The following is a 16,996-nucleotide window of genomic DNA, read 5'->3' on the forward strand; positions in this document are numbered from 1 at the left end:
TTTATGAAAATGGATAAAAGTATATTCGATAAAGCTATAGTTTGGCATCCGTGGAATGTCAGGGCGGCGGCCAAACCCAATCTACTTGGCACGAACCGGGGATTGTAGCTTCCGAGTGATTCCCCGGCAATGAAGGAAAGGATAGCCTTAATCAGGAATAGAGGAATTGAGAGTTACTTATTCCAACACCACTTCATATACCAAAGGTAAATCTGATGCAACTGACTTTACTACTACTGGAGATAGTAGCCGAACCACAGAGGTGGACGGCAAAGTTATATGTCCTCGCACAGTGACGACCATTCCATAGCAGTGGATGGCACAAACCCGACTAGTGGCAGTTGCCGAACCACGCAGGTTGACGGCTTAAGTTATAATGGCAATTCCGAACTAAGAGAAGGAGCAGATATCTCCACAAAAAGGGTAAACACAACAGACAGTTTGAGGAACTTAATTCTTACAGCTTTGGCTGTGAGTTCTGTAAATGAGATTTAAAACCAGGTCAGGCTTACCTCAACATAAGAAACACAGGCATCCTATCCTGAACAAATATCCAAATTCGGTCCATACTTAAATCAGCTGAGAGATCAAAAGGGATTCGATGAAGCAACATGGCAAAAGGTTGAAATAGTGACAAAACAATGGGTTGACGAGCTCTTCCATTCACAGACACCTTGGAACAACGAAAGATCTTCGAAGCAGGTAGTTAAAGTCCTTAATCCTGCCCGAAAGCCATATAGAAGGCGTCTCCATCGAGTGGAATGTTTTAAAAGATTCCAGAAAATGTTCGATTTTGAACGCAAACGCCTAGCTGAGGAAATATTAGATGGCTCGGATGCTGTCAGATGTAATATAAGTAAAAATTAGATGAAAGGCCACTATGATCAGGTATATGGTGTTGTAAATGACAACGTCAATTTTGATGGATGCCCACTACCACCCAGGGCAAACAACGCTGATATTCTGGAACCGATAACATCAGATAAAGTAAGGGTGGCACTTCAAGGTATGAAGAGAGGGGCTGCTGGTCCCAATAACATAACTCTTCTGTTCCTACTCAAACGTCTCAAGTATGGCATTGACGTTTCCTTGACAAATATGTTTAATCTATGGCAATTCACTGGTGAAATTTTCAAATGCATGAAAGTCAATAAGTCGGTGCTCATTCCAAAAGGAAAGAGTAATTTGCACGACGTCAAAAACTATAGACCGATTATAATTTTGTCCATTGTACTTCGACTGTAATTCAGGATAATGGCTCACTGCCTCGAGCAGGTAATACAGATAAATCCCACACAACGCAGATTTATTCCTCAGGCTGGTTCCAGAGACAACATCTTCCTGTTCCAGTCTAACATGAGGAGAGCCAAGCAACATGGGACTCTGGCTATGGTTTTCTTTGACTTATGTAAAGCCTTTGATATGATTGGCCACAACCACCTCTTAGCCAGCCTTGCTAGATTCAAAGTTCACCCACATTTCATCCAGATTGTGGAGAACATGTATCAAGGTGGTACGACAATCTTTGGAATAGGTATTGAAAATATCAACCCAATAAGCCTACTCAAAGGTGTCAAACAAGGGGACCCAATGTCTCCTATTCTGTTCAATAATGCCCTTGAGCCTCTCCTACGTAAACTTGAAGAAAAGGCCGAGGCATTTCGCTAGGCAAGAAACTGAACCAGTCTCAACCCTAGCATATGCTGATGATATGGCAGTTCTGGCAAAAGGCCATGCCAGTCTCCAGGCAATGTTAAACATAGTGAACGAATACTGTTCGGGTAATGGCTTCAGTCTGAACATCTCAAAGAGCACTGGTATGCTGATTAGAGGGTCCAGTAAGACCTTCATTGTTAACGATGGTCCTCCTTGGTCGGTCAACGGTGACACACTCCCGATGATCGAACCCGAACAGTCGTACCAATATCTCGGAGAAAATGTTTGTCCATGGACAGGAGTCTACAATAAGCCTGTAAAAGGTGGAAATGCTCTGTGTATTCGCTGTGCCCAGGCTTATATACCAACTTGAAATGGGCAAAGTTAACATGAGATTGTTAAAATAATTGGACAATCTGATAAATAAGGCTGTAAAAAAATGGTGTCATTTACCAGCCTGCACGGCCGATGGTTTGCTTTACTCACGTTGTTGTGACGGTGGTCTAGCAATTATGAAGCTGGAGCCTACTACTCCAACGTTAAAGATCAAAACGTATTTGAGACTTATCTATTATTTGGACAAAGTAACATCATACTTGGCAGATTATTTGCTGGGAGCCATCAAGGGTATTACCACGAAAGTCGGACTTCCGATCCCTAAGTTTGAACAGAAATCTGGAACATATCATTCTAATTGGAGAGGTATGGAAAGGAAAACTGGAAAATACTTGCCCTGCAAGGGCACGGTGTAGAGCTCTTCAAAGGCTTAACATCTGCTAACCACTGGTTACCTAAACCTGTTTCTATGAAAGCCCACCAATGGGTGAAGTGTCTGGCTCTAAAGACAAACGTATACCCTATAACAGAGGTCCTCAGCAGAGGTAACCTTAGTAAGAACAAAGATTCTGCCAAATGTCGGGGCTGTACAGCCACGAGAGAGATACTGTGTTATCTTAGCAGTCAATGTCCGAAGTAAAAGTCAATGAGAATACGCCGTCACAATAAGATCTGTGATCACTTGATAAAAGAGGCCTCCTATAAAGGGTGGAAGGTTTATCAAGAATCCACCTTCGAGACAGATAGTGGTGAACACCGACGTCTGGATCTGATCTTCTATCGTGATAATAAAACAGTGGTTGTTGACGTGACGGTCTGTTATGAACTCATGTATAACTCGTAACAAGAAGCATAAGAGTCGAAGGTTTCTAGATATGAAGATCTAGCACCCCAAATAAAATATCTCACTTGTGCTACTTCCGTTGTTTTTAACGGTCTTCCAATAGGTGCCCGTGGTGCCTTGTTGCCTGTAAACACGGAAGTTTCAGCAGACCTGAACATTAAGTTCAAATATTTTGAAGAATTCTTGTGTAGGTGTATAATCCTCTTTACACTTGACATCCTATAGAAAGCGAATAATGAAGAACATCTCGCTTCGTAGGAATTGTCGACTTCATTCGAAGTGTCCCCGTTTCAAGTCCTTCATGTTTAAACATTCGGCATCTGTCGGAACCGTCAACCCTGACGTAAAATTAGGTAATTTGAAATATCGATAGCCAAATGCCTCCATCTAATTAGTGGCGTGCATGAATAAATTAACGAGATGCTCACCGTCCCTATCTACTATCTTGTCAAACCACAGCCAACGGAATGGGCTTGGAAAAATCAGTGAGGATAATTTTTTTGAATTTCGCCAAAAGCGACACGATTTCTACAAGCGCTCGCCGTCTCTAATGTAGCAGTAAAAGAATAGAGGTCAGGAAGGTAATCATCACCACCCACCGCCAGCTTTTGTGCTTTTCTTTTATCAACGAACATTGGTATTGACCATAACATAATAACAGCCACGCAGTTGAAAGAGCGAGTATGTTTAGTGAAAAGAATACAAGTCTGGTAAATGCCGATGTCAGTGGGGGTGTTTTTAGGTTTTAGCTTAACAGGAAAATTGGGCTTTAAATATATAATTGTTATCTTCGACATGCCAATTGACTTTGAGGTAGTATTCTTAATGAAAGTCAGTGGCGGCGCCAGGATATTTTCGTTGGGAGGGGGGCTGAGGTAAACTGTGGAGGGGCTTCCCAAAATGTCATCAATATGAAGTATAGATGGTAAATTATAATAATGTAAATAGCAAGGTACATTTCAGAAAGATGTGCTATTTTGAACTGCGTTTTCATTGGAAACTCATACTCTGATTAATAATTCATTATTACAAATTAGAAATAATCTGTTTATAAAAATATGTGTATATGTAAAAGAGGAAGCTCACCTAAATTCCACCCAAGGTAATACATAATAATAAAGAAAAGCAAGATTAGCTTAGTTTGAACATTTAATATACCATTAAGAGTAAAGCTACAAATAAACAAAAATATAACATAAAGACATAGTTTACATAGCAGAAACGAATTATCTCATGTGAATTTAATACACTCTGAGGAAAGTAAGGTCACTATCAGGCTAACTATCTTTCATCATGTTGTGTTTATAGTCAATATTACTTCAAAACAATGCACCTGTTCTGGTGATTGGCAGCAAATGTGTCTATAACAGTATTAATATTGAGTAGTTTTGCCCTCATGGAGTTTACTTATATGACAGCAAGGTTGCTGGTGTGGTTCTTACCACTGCTTTTGCGCAAGTATGTCTTGAGAAGCTTCAGACATGAGAAACGTCTCTCACAGGTAGGTGAAATGACAGACAGGGGTCACAGCGATGCATACAAGTTTGTGGAGATCCACGAAGGCATTTTTGTATGACTCCAGCATGGTTGCAAGCTCCAATGGTGTGGATACTTCCTGCCCCTTGTCTTTCTTCCTGGCAATTGGCCGGTTTAACTGATAAACCTCCACTGCGAGGTCATCCCCATTTCTAAGAGTGCTTGCTTGTCCAGAAATGTGGAGTGTTTGGGGTTCAATGCAGTTACACCCATCAGAACACTGCAGGCATCAGAGGAAAATCTTCTATTCAGCTCGTTGAACATCATGTCTATGATGGCATAGAAGGTGTGTCTCCTGGCATCCAGAACATATACGTGAAACACTGTTAGAGAATGTGTTTATCTTTAACCATATAGCACAAGTACTTAATTAGAGGGTATTGATAATGTAAAATTACAGGGCTAATTAGAAAACACAAACACAGCTTTGATAGGGCATGTTGTAAAACTGTGGGTAGCTAATGGGAGTGAGCAGTGGTGGCGTGCGGCTGGCATTTGGATCTCGATCGGGCTGAGCCGATCGTTAGCCGTACGCAGAGTATACCCCATGGTCAACGGTTCAGTGATCATATTCTTAAGGCGTTCGAGGCGAGAATCGCACACTCGAACAAATCAAACCCACGGCCTCAATATTGAATGGTCATAGTAGCACCTAAACAAAATGTTTAAATTGCAGTTGACCTTCACAGAAAGGCTGGTTTCTTCATAAGTTCACATTATTCATACAGACCAAACTGTGATTGTGATATTATTTTTATTATCATATGTGTTACAAGCACATGTTACAATAATGTAACTACTACATTACATTAAATTAGGCACTTCTAAGTAGCCCAATGACAATTTCAAAATTCATTCTAGAATTGTTTAGAAATATTATTTGGTCAGTTAACATGTAAGGTTATTATATAATCATAAGTATAACATTAATTGGATTGTAAGTCACAATTTAAGTGTATGTCACAATCATCAGTACAATTTTGGATGGCTGATACACAATGCAAAATGATCTCACAGAGGACACAATACTGGTTAAATGCTTCATAGTTTTGACCTATACACAATACACTTATACATGCATGCTATATTTTACTTTTCAATAAAAGATAAATGAAATTAATGGATAAATACCTGTGAAACCTTTGGTTTATCAAGTAAAATCTCTGATGATCTGTTGTAACTTGAAATCAACGTGGATGTCTAATCTTCGTCAAAGCTCAAGATAGAATAACATTACACAGGGAGCGGCAAACAGTGCATGAGTTTCAGTGCATTCAGTACGTTGCTATGGGACGCATGACACATACTTCCATCTTAATGAAGACGTTGAGTTCTACAAATCTATATCTCTTTAATGTTAATTGTTAAGCAACAACAACGATTGTGTTTTACATATTTTATGAATATATGTAGGTAACAATATTTGAGGGCTGGTGGGGCTTTGGCTCATTTTGGGGGGTCAAGTCCCCTTGGCGCCGCCACTGATTGAAGTTGGCTGTACTTGGCGTAGTAAAAACAATTTCGTAATAATCGCTGATCAATTTCGCTATTTCTGTTAATGTAGTGTTAATAATATTTTAAATTTATAATAGCCACACGAGGGCTATCTGTGCTACTTGTCCCTAATTTAGCAGTGTAAGACTAGAGGGAAGGCAGCTAGTCATCATTATGCATCGCCAACTCTTGAGTTACTCTTTTACCATCAAATAGTGGGATTGACCGTCACTTATAACGCCCTCACGTCTGAAAGGGAGAGCATGTTTGGTACGACGAGGATTTGAACCAGCTACCCTCAGATTACGAGTCGAACGCATTAATCCACCTTGTCATGCTGGGCTGTAATTCTTCAAACTGTTGGTGGCTAAAACTTCTCCACATTTAATTTTTGTTGAGAAAAGTTTTCTTTAAGATTATTTATCCTGTTTTTTTTTTTTTGAAGTGGAATGTTTGTGAATAAAAATTCAATGCTGAAACTAAATAAAAGTTATATATTGAGTGAAATAAGAAAAAAAAACAAATAATTTAGCCAGTTTATAACTATTGGAACCAATGCTGATTAAATAGCTCTTAACGTTGTTTTTGTGAACTTTGAGTACCACATATATAAGAACAAATTGGGAACCTGAGGGGTATATGTTTTTCAAGAACATTTTCTGAAATGTCAACTCTATTGTTTGAAATTTCTTAATATTTGTATTTTTTTCTGGTGAGATTTATAAATCAACGTCAAGAACTTTGAATTTTGTTTTATCGTTGAAGATATATTGCATTTTGCTGATGTAATTTGGTTTACGTATAACAACACCTGTATCCTTATCAGATCGGGTGACGACGATATTTTCGTTTTTAGCTAACTCGTTTAAAGGCAGTATATTCTTCGCTTCGCTTCTGTTTTGTGGTTATTAAGGTATGTTTAATTTTTAAATACCCAGGAGGGTCAGGTGCACAAGACCTCTTCCTCCATCCCTAGCTTTCATGTCGGCCACTAGTAAGAATTTGTATGTGTTTTCTTATAGCAAAGCCACATTAGGTTATCTGCTGAGTCCACCGAGGGGAATCGAACCCCTATTTTTAGTGTTGTAAATCCGTAGACGTACCACTGAAGAATTTGTTGTTGTAGTGCTTTTGGGCCAGAGTATCCCACAGTACTCCGGCCCTTTTCAGGGCAATGTCCATGTATTGTCTTGATTTGCCTTTTTTTTTTCCTTTATCCATTTATTGTTATTTTTCCTCTTTTACTCCATTTTTTAATTTTCTTACTTTTATTTGTATATATTTTTCTTTTTCCGCTTATATATATATATATATCCTTTTTACATATATATTTATCGGAAAAATAAAATAAAATAAAAAGAAAGGAAAATAAAAAATAAAACACAAATAATAAATAAAACCAGTTTTAAGCGTCTAGTGCGTGGTGTCCAGCTTGATTTATATTTCTTAAATATATATTTATAGGAGAGAGGTACTTAGTACTATGTTCATTATGCACGTAGTATCTGTCGAGATCACACATTAAATAATTTTTATGCCAATTCTTATTAAACTAATTCAGTGCATTATGCAAGACTCTTACAGATATTGTCTCTATGCTTACATACTTGTGCCTGAATGTGGATGAAGTATTACGTGGTACTTTATAGGCTGAAGTTAACATTGAATTTTGTATTTTTTGTAGTTTATGTAATTGTTTTTGTTTTATGTTTATCCAGGCAGGAGATGCGTATTTTATTATAGGTCTAATGTATGTTTTGTAGATTTTTATTATATTATCAGGTGATGTTCCTTGATTTTTACCTGAAAGACTTCTTGCATAATTTGCTCTTTTCCAGATTCTGGTCAGGATATTGTTTGTATGCTGTTAATTTGGTATCGTAAGTTAATCCTAAAAATTTAGCAGAAGTAGCAGTCTGTAAAAGTGATCCATAAAAGTGGTGGATCTATTTTTAGTTTATTTAATCTGCTGAATAATATTACTTGGGTTTTCGGAATATTTATTTTTAGTCTATATTTCTGGCACTATTATTCTAAGTTATTCAGGATTGGTTGGAGGTTTGTTGGAGGTGGGGGCACTTTTCCAGACCGCTACATCGTCAGAAAACTGTGATGCAAAACCTAAATTTAGGTCCGACAATGGTATATTACTCACATACATGATAAATAAGATAGGGCTAACTACCCCTTCCTGTGAGACTCCTGTCTCATGTGAAAAGGACCCTGAGTGGGCCCCATTCACATCTACTTTACAAGTTATATTGTCCAGAAAGTTAGATAGCCAGTGAATAGTTTCCTGGGGTAAATCAATTTTCGTTAAGCGGTGGCGTAATCCGTTATGCCACACTGTGTCAAATGCTTTCTCAATGTCGAGAAAGCAAGCTATAGTGCATTCGTTTTTGTTAAAGGTGTCTGTAATTGATTCTGTTAGTTTAATTAGGTGGTCTGTATTTTATAAATCCGTTTTGAATTTCGAGTAATTTTGAATTTACTTCTAAGTATATAGATAGTCGGTTACTAATTATTCTTTCTAAGATTTTACCAATTAAAACTGGTTAGGCTAATTTGGAGGTAATTGTTTGGTTTATTCGCTGGCTTTCCTTCTTTCTGGAGCATTAATATTACTGCTTCCTTCCAAGAAACAGGGATATATCCGGCTAATAATGATAAGTTAAGTAAGGCTGTTAGGTGTTCATATAATTTCTGAGTACCATGTTTTAGCTTGTATACCATCTTCTCCAGGAGCTTTGTTTTTTGTGTTTTTGATAGCTGTTAGCACTTCCGTTACTGTTGTATATTTTATTAGTTGATGAGTACCCCAGTCTATTGTTTTCTATTGTTTACTGGGAATTTTGGCATGTATATCGTTTTGTTATGTTCAATAACGTTATTGACTCTATTATAAAAGTATCTGTTCATGTCTGGTTCATGGTGTGTTTTAAACGCGTGTTGAAGGTGGTCTTTAAATATCTCTGTTTTTTCTAGGTTAGTGTAAGCTGTTTTGTCATGTGATTCGAGTGGTGGGTACTCTTTGTTTTTCCTGTGTTAGTATACCTTTTCAAGTGTGTTCAGAATTGTTTTGGATCTGTTTTGTGATTTACTTGTGAGCAGAAGGTGTCCCAACTGTTTTGTTGTCGGATTTTATGTCTTATTTTATTTCTTATAGTGTTTATTTGTGTTTTTATTGTTGGGTTTTAATCCTGTATGTACTGTCTGCGTAGTTTTCTTCTTTCTTTTATTAAGTGTATTATTTCTTGATGTGGTTGCCATATGTGTATTGTTGTGAAGTGTTTTTGTTTCGGTATTTAGCTCTTGGTTGCATGTTTTAGGCACTCAGAGATTACATGACTATATATATCTACATATCATGAGTCCGAGGCGAAGTTTAGTACTTTATTTGGTACAATTTGGTCTATGATTGATTAAAATATTGGTCAATTAGCTTTTTCATAATTTATTTACTGTTACTGTTATATACGGAATGTAATAGATTAGCATCTAAAAGTTTGCCAGGCAAGCAGTAAGTGCCCGCCGCTGTTACTTCAGTATTATTTTGAGTTCTTACCTTTATTATTACTGATTCATTGGAGGAAGGTATTCTTAGTTCCTGAACTATAAGTTCAGTTTTATACAGTTATAATATTCCTCTGTTTGGATCTATTTTATCTTTTCTATCCTGTCTCATGATTGAATATCCTTTTATTTTGAATCTATGGTAATTATAGAGGCCTGTTTCACTAATTACAAAGACACCTGGTTTTATGGAGTTGGTTATATCTTCAATCTCATGTTTCTTGGAAGCAATAGCACCCTGGATATTAATGTGTAGTGCTGTGAATTTATCCATGATTGATAGAGCTCATGATATATGTTAAGATTTGTGGTAGATATGTTGGGATGTTTCTCATAATTATTTTAATGATTATGTATATTAAACTGTTTTCATTATTTGGGTTTGTGTATTCGGCCATCATTTCAGAGAAAGTAGAAGCAATGGCATTGGTCAATGTATTTTTAATATTCATAGATGTGATTTTGTGTGTGACTTCAGTTGTTTTAGGTAAATCTTCACTAGTTGTTGGTGGTTTTTCCTGACTGTGCAATGTTTTTTTGACTGTTCCAGCACATGAGTTTACTCGTGTGTTTGTGGCGCAGGTTGTGTTTTCTGGTTTCTGAGTGGTAATTGATTTTGATTGTTCTTGGATTATGTGTGTCTGTGGCTCGTGCGTGTTTGAATTTTTAAGTTCGTACAAGTGTGTCTTAAGTGATTTGTATTTTTGACATCCTTTATAGTTTGCCGTGTGTTCTTCCCCACAGTCACAGGATTTAGGTTTTGTTTAGTACATTGCGATATGTGGTGATTATCTCCACAGCCTACACAACGCGCAGTTGCTTGGCATGCTGCTGCTACATGTCCAAACCTTTGGCATTGGTAACACTGTGTCACTACCACTAACGGTGTTTTAGTTTGTTCTACAGTGTATCTTTGATACCACATTGTGATACCATTGTTTATTAGCTTGTGTTATGTCCTGAGTGTTGTCTGTAACTGAAATGTATTTTATGTTTTGTTATGTTGGTGCTTCTTTAATGTCTTCTATGTTGATGGAGTGGTGCACCAAGATCTGGGTGTTGACCTTGCTCCAGGCAAATGTATGGTAATGTGACCTGTTTTAAAAGCGTCTGAAGGCCATTCTTTTAACAATTAATTTAGGTCAGCGGGTCCTTGAACTAAAACCCCGCCGCGGGACAGACGCTTAATGTTAATAATATTTGTCTTAGGTTTACACCTGTAAATTTCCCTTGCTAAGTGAGACTGATTCACGGAATACCTTGTACAATAATTGCATATGTCGGTAGTTTAGTTTCACTTTTGAATGTGTTTCTGTATTTGTGTTTGTTAGTGCTTGATTTTCTTGTTTTTTCTAACTTCTAGTCTTCACAAGTGTGAATCCTTCGCTGTCAGAACTAGCTTCCTCACGTTCTGAGTTGGTGTTTATTTCAATATCCAGGGTGGGTGTTTGATTACTTATGCTACTAATCGTTAGATATTTATTTTTTATTAGATTGTAGATCGGTGTAGCCTCAGCTTTACTGTCGACAGTTATATTAAGATTTTCTTTGCTTATTTTACATATTTTTTTTCCTTACTTTACTAGTTGTATCTTTAAATGGGGTAGTTTTTAATTTTAGATCTTCTTTAGCAAGCTACATTAAAGTTTTCAATTGTAAACTCTCATTTACAGGCCACCTACACTAGACTTACTTATTTCTCGCTTTTCTTCTGCAGCCAACATGTCGTCTGCTTCAAGAAGCCTCGCACCTCTCCTTCTTTAGTTTTTAAGTTGGTAGGGTTTTCTTTATATGTTTTTCTCAACAGAATTAAATTACTTTCAGTTTTTTTCTCTCGCCTTTCAATAAACTATACCACTGTCTAAACCTCAGGTTTGTTTTGAATTTCGCGCAAAGCTACACGAAGGCTACCTGCGCTAGCCGTTCCTAATTTAGCAGTGACAGACTAGAGCGAACTACCCACCGCCAGCTCTTGGGTTACTCTTTTACCAACGAATAGTGGGATTGACAGTCACATTATTATAACGCCCCACAGCTGAAAGGGCGAGCATGTTGGTTTGACAGGGAATCAAACCCGCGACCCTCGGATTACGAGTCGAGATCCCCAACCAAACGACCATGCCGGGCCTCGAAGAAACGGATTCATAGGAGCTTTGTTTGTAAATTTAAGATAAAAGCAGCATTCCTCAGGTCAGATGTAAAACCGTGTTCTTCAGGTAGTGGTTGCCTTGTTCATCACTTACTTTTTTGACACGTTCCCCAGTGGCACAGCGGTATGTCTGCTGACTTACATCGCTAAAAAACGGGTTTCGATAACTGTTGTGGGCATAGCAGAGATAGCCCATTGTGTACCTTTGTGCTTAATTCTGAAGAAAAGTACAAAACGTTTCATATATATATATATATATTCTTGTACTACAGTTATGTAAATTGTGTTATTAATGTGTGCATGTGACATACTTTTCATATAACGTTACATATCACGTTTCATGCTATTATTGTAATAACTTACTAATAAAATGTGTTTCGTTGTATTACCTTACATTGTATTTGTGGCTACTTTTCATGGACAAAATCGTGACTTTTGTCTTATTACTTTATTTTCGGGTCTGCATGGCCAAGGAGGTTAGGGCGCTCGACTCGCAGTCCGAGGGCCGCGTGTTCAAATCTCTGTAACACTAAACATGTTCACTCTTTCAGCCGTATGGGCGTTATAATGTTACAGTTAATCCGACTATTCATTGGCAAAAGAGAAACCCAAGAGATGGCGGTGTGTGGTGATGACTGGCTGCCTTTCCTGTAGTCTTACACTGCTAAATTAGGGTTTGGTTAGTTTTGAATTTCTGCGCTAGCCGTCCCTAATTTAGGCTAATTTAGATAACCCTCGTGTAGCTTTGCTCGAAATTCAAAACAAGTAAACTTTATTTTCGGTCGCTTATGAATATTTTTGGTGAGAGGTGCGGTTGACAACAGACGCTCCTTAACAGACTCATTCAGCCATATTGTTTGTTGGCAGGCGGGAAAATGGCTGAGAAGTAAAGTCATTCTGTTACGTGAAAGGCAGGCGGAGAGAGAAAAATATAGCGAAAAGAAAATCCGACTCAGCAGAGAAGCCAAGCTATTAAATGCTAAAGTTTTTTTATTATTTTCCCTTTTCTTATTTTTATCTTTCGAAGCTCTACTCAAATAAGTGGTTGAGTCTAGCATGCAAAATGCCAATTTTTTCTTTAAGTTCATTGGCCTTAAGATTTTGGCCAGAAGTGTATATTAAACTGAAGCAAGCATAGGTATTAAAATAAATGTACAATAGTAGATTCGTCACAACATAAGGTGTCATGGTACATTCCCGTATCAGTGCGAGCTACTTTCTTTTCGATTGATACATGTAAGTTACATGTCAGACTAGTTTTTTAGATTATCTTATTTATAAATTAATTTGTCAGATGTATTTGATCGTGATTGTCACCATCTGTTGATTTTATTTATGTTTTTACTTTCATTTCGTTAGAATAAATTACCTGCGAGAATATATATATATATGAGCCGTTTTACCAATACTTGCCTTTTTCCTTGCACGTTATTTACCATATAGACAGCAGTTGTAATTTGCGTGTTACTCGTTAAGCTATGTTAGTAGAAGACCCACTTCAAAAAGTAATGTAATGAAGTGCTTTTATGATTCTTTTTTACACTATTTACAGGCACGTTATATAAGTAGAAATGTTTAATAAAACGCAAATCGTATTAGTAGGCTTACTACGTTTCTAAGGCGCGTATGTAAACAAGATACAGCCAACTTACCAAGAGTTTTGTGTGACGCAACGTAATAAACATTCCACCGCAAAAACTGTACCACAAATCTTAGCGGTTCAGTAACAATAAGAAAATTATTTTTCGTTAGGCCGCGTTCTTTATTTTAGAATTTCAACAAGAATTGTCACTGCGATAAAATTAATGTTAACTAATTAGACTACGGATTATCTTATAATTTATACCCTATTAGATTTTAAACTTTGTAAGATAAAGTATAATTATAAAAACTTTAATAACATAGAATAAATTGGTGAGACTAAAATAAAAACAAGGTAGTATTTTATTATAACTGTTTTTCATTTATTTTACTGGAAATTTGGTTACATTTTTACACAACAAACTTTAACAAGTTCACACAGGTGACATATCGTAACATCATCAAAATAAAACATTGCAATGGCTCGCACAGAGAAATTATAGCATTGTTAATATTATGCATTCTAAATACGGCTGGTATGGGTTTAAAAACTTGAATTACAATAAAGTATAGAACAACGTTTCGACCTTCCTAGACCATTTTTAGGTTAACAAAGACGGTTTCATTTTTAAAATAATGTCATTTAATCTTAAGCCTTTTAGAGGTCAGTGAGCCGTGACCCAGTGGTTTGTTTGTTTTTGCATTTCGCACAAAGCTACTCGAGGGCTGTCTGTGCTAGCCGTCCCTAATTTAGCAGTGTAATACTAGAGGGAAGGCAGCTAGTCATCACCACCCACCGCCAACTCTTGGGCTACTCTTTTACCAACACATTGACCGTAACATTATAACCGTCACAAGTATAGTCGAGGATATTGTTTCATCCGGTTGTATTGGAAACACTTTACAAACCAAGAAATGTCTCATGGACGTCAAGGTTCTCATCTACGTATCGTACACATATTGCTTCCTGTTCAGCACCTGTAACATCTTGAGTGCTATCAACCATTAATGCAAAGATTTTACTTTGCTGCACTTCGTGTGCTGTGTTTCTCAGTATTTGATGGCTGAACATCTCCATTATTTCATTCTGAGCCTGGGGTGATGTGAATGTGGTTTTCTTTGACAAGTAGGCCGTCAACACAGGATCTTCCTCTCCACGAGCTTCAATAACTGCAGGAAGTTCCCCTCCATATCAATATGTCCACGTAATGCTAAACCTTGACTTCTTTTGCATTCTTCCTGCTGCTTCTTTATTCCATCATGTAGCTGGACAGTCACTAGAGTTACATCAAGTGAACCTTCTGGAGATATAGCGAATCTGTGCTGAGAGGAGGATTGGTGTTCGCTGAATTTCTGGTTTGCCTTTTTCCAGTTGCAAAAACCGGTGGATATGAAGGTATACTCCTCTATTATATTTTCCACCTTGGCACAATGAAAACAAATGACTTTATGAGTCTGATTGTCGGAGTGCAGCCATGGGAACTCAACAAACCACTTGCTCTGGAAATTGATATTTTGAGATTTTGCTTTCTGTCGTAGTATTAGTTGTGCATCTGGATGATATGGCTTTCCACACTGTATCTGTGGAGTGTCAGATTTTCATTACTGCACAAACTTGTTTCACAACTATCTGGTGGTTCATGATGTGCAATAGTTGCACAAGCATTTTCAGACTCGTCCTCTGATGAACATGGTATTTCCTCTGTATGGCAAGTTTCTATTTCTTTGCTTTAGGTTGTTGGATTATCTGTATCTGCACTGTCACTTGTAGTACTAGTAACTGGCTTGCAGAACTGTCTAATATCAGAAAGTTTCAGACGCTTGCTTGTCACAATTGGAATCTGTTTCCCAGATGACTCTCAACAGGCTAAAATACAGGCTTTATTGAAAAACTCTAACGTACAACGAACGAAGATAGAACAGAATGGAAGTAGGACTGAACTGTACAATGTGTTTAAGTCGAACGCGCGAACCTCACAGTGACTACCGAGCCGACTGACCACTTGGGCATCGCTGGGACAATAATGTGTACTAGTTACAACACAAGTAATTGCAAGTTTCTCGAAAAATACTTAAACAATCACAAATATATTATATTCCTGTCAAAGCTCATCAAAAGGCAAACACGTTGTGATGTAAAGTCTATAAGCACGTCTATTAAATAACAACATCTAAACAAAAACTAGCAATACAATTCAAGTAGAGGCTTCAGGCCGTTGAAATCGCTCCTTTTGTGTTCTAATTATACAAACAAAATACAATATTTTTGCTATCTATGATAAGAGAACATATTGCTCTTTTACCATAAAGCACCAGCACTTTATTAGATGGTGGTGATAATCTGAAATTTCATGGATTAATGAGGGCCACAAACACAGGTTTAATGAGCCCTGTTGTAAAATCGAGGCTCAGACTAAAGGGAATGGAGGGGGGTGATGTAGGGCGCGTGTGAGTCCGAGCGGCCCGAACCTATCTTTAACTGTACACTAAACGTACACTATGGTCAGCGGCTTCGGCAGCTAAGGAGAGTAAGGCGTTCGACAATAAAACCGGTTTGACATGCATAAGAACAAATGGCGTAGGAAAACCGCACAATATACACATAAGATTGATGCAGCTACGAGCTAAAAATGGCCTGCCATATCTAGATTACAGGAGTTTACGCTTGGGAGTAATATTTTCGAATTTCATGCTCTGTTCAATCTGTTGTGATGAAAACTTTACTTAATCTTACACTACGTACAAGACGTAGGTAGATTCTGTGATATTGCTTTTAAGCCTTGCATGTATACTTGGGCCTACTGACTGATACTTACGAACTATCGCTTAGATCGAAAAGCTTAGAAGCACGCCTATATTAAAGATGTACATTTCGGCTACTGAAAAAACCTACATCTAAGCCTAATTATGTAATTCGATTGGTAAAAACACAAGAATCCCAAGAACAAACACATAATTTGTAGGCCTACGATGCAATAAAACAATTCATCAGACGAAATTGTAGGCGCGGGATGATTGTATGCACCATACCCCTACCTAAAATGAAGGGGGGAATGTATCTCCACCCATCCTCCCAGGATCTACGCCCCTGGTGACGTGACAGTAAGTGTTTCTGTGATTGGCTACACTGCTTTAAATCACCCGCGAATTAACCACAAATCTATAAACAGTAAGTATCCCTGTGATTAAAAGTATTAATCTTACTATAATGTGACCGAAATAATTAATATAATAATTCCATCTCATGACGACTAGAAACCTACTTGAAGTAAAAATGTATCTAAGAACGGCTGGTATGGGTATTAACACTTTTACTAATAAAGCAAAGAACAACGTTTTGAACTTCTTAGGTCATCTTCAGGTTAACTTTACGAGTAAAAGTGTTAATAATCATTCCCAGCCGTCCTGAAATACATAATTACATCTGTTGTTGCCTGAACACAATATCCGAGTGCTGAAATTGGTGATTGGGAGAAGAATTATTGTATGTGGCGCTATCTGTTGATCAGCACCACAAACTAATACTATAAAAAATTCACACTTTTGGTGTTTAAGATTCAGAAATTTAGAAAAATATCTGTGGTCAGTGTAACAGCCATTTTTTTATAATAGAACAGAATTTTCAAAATTACTCTTCTCAAAACAAGAACACAACTTTCACTAGGTCTGTACGTGAGGATTTGGATGTATACTAAAGATGGTTCGTATGGGTATTAAAACTTCAATTAAAATAAAGTATAGAACAACGTTTCGACCTTCTTGGGTCATCTTTGGGTTAACAATTCTCTTTTGTTTGTTTTTTAATTTCGTGCAAAGCTACACGAGGG

The sequence above is a fragment of the Tachypleus tridentatus genome, chromosome 6 (assembly GCF_004210375.1).
Source record: "Tachypleus tridentatus isolate NWPU-2018 chromosome 6, ASM421037v1, whole genome shotgun sequence".
Classification (NCBI taxonomy): domain Eukaryota; kingdom Metazoa; phylum Arthropoda; class Merostomata; order Xiphosura; family Limulidae; genus Tachypleus; species Tachypleus tridentatus.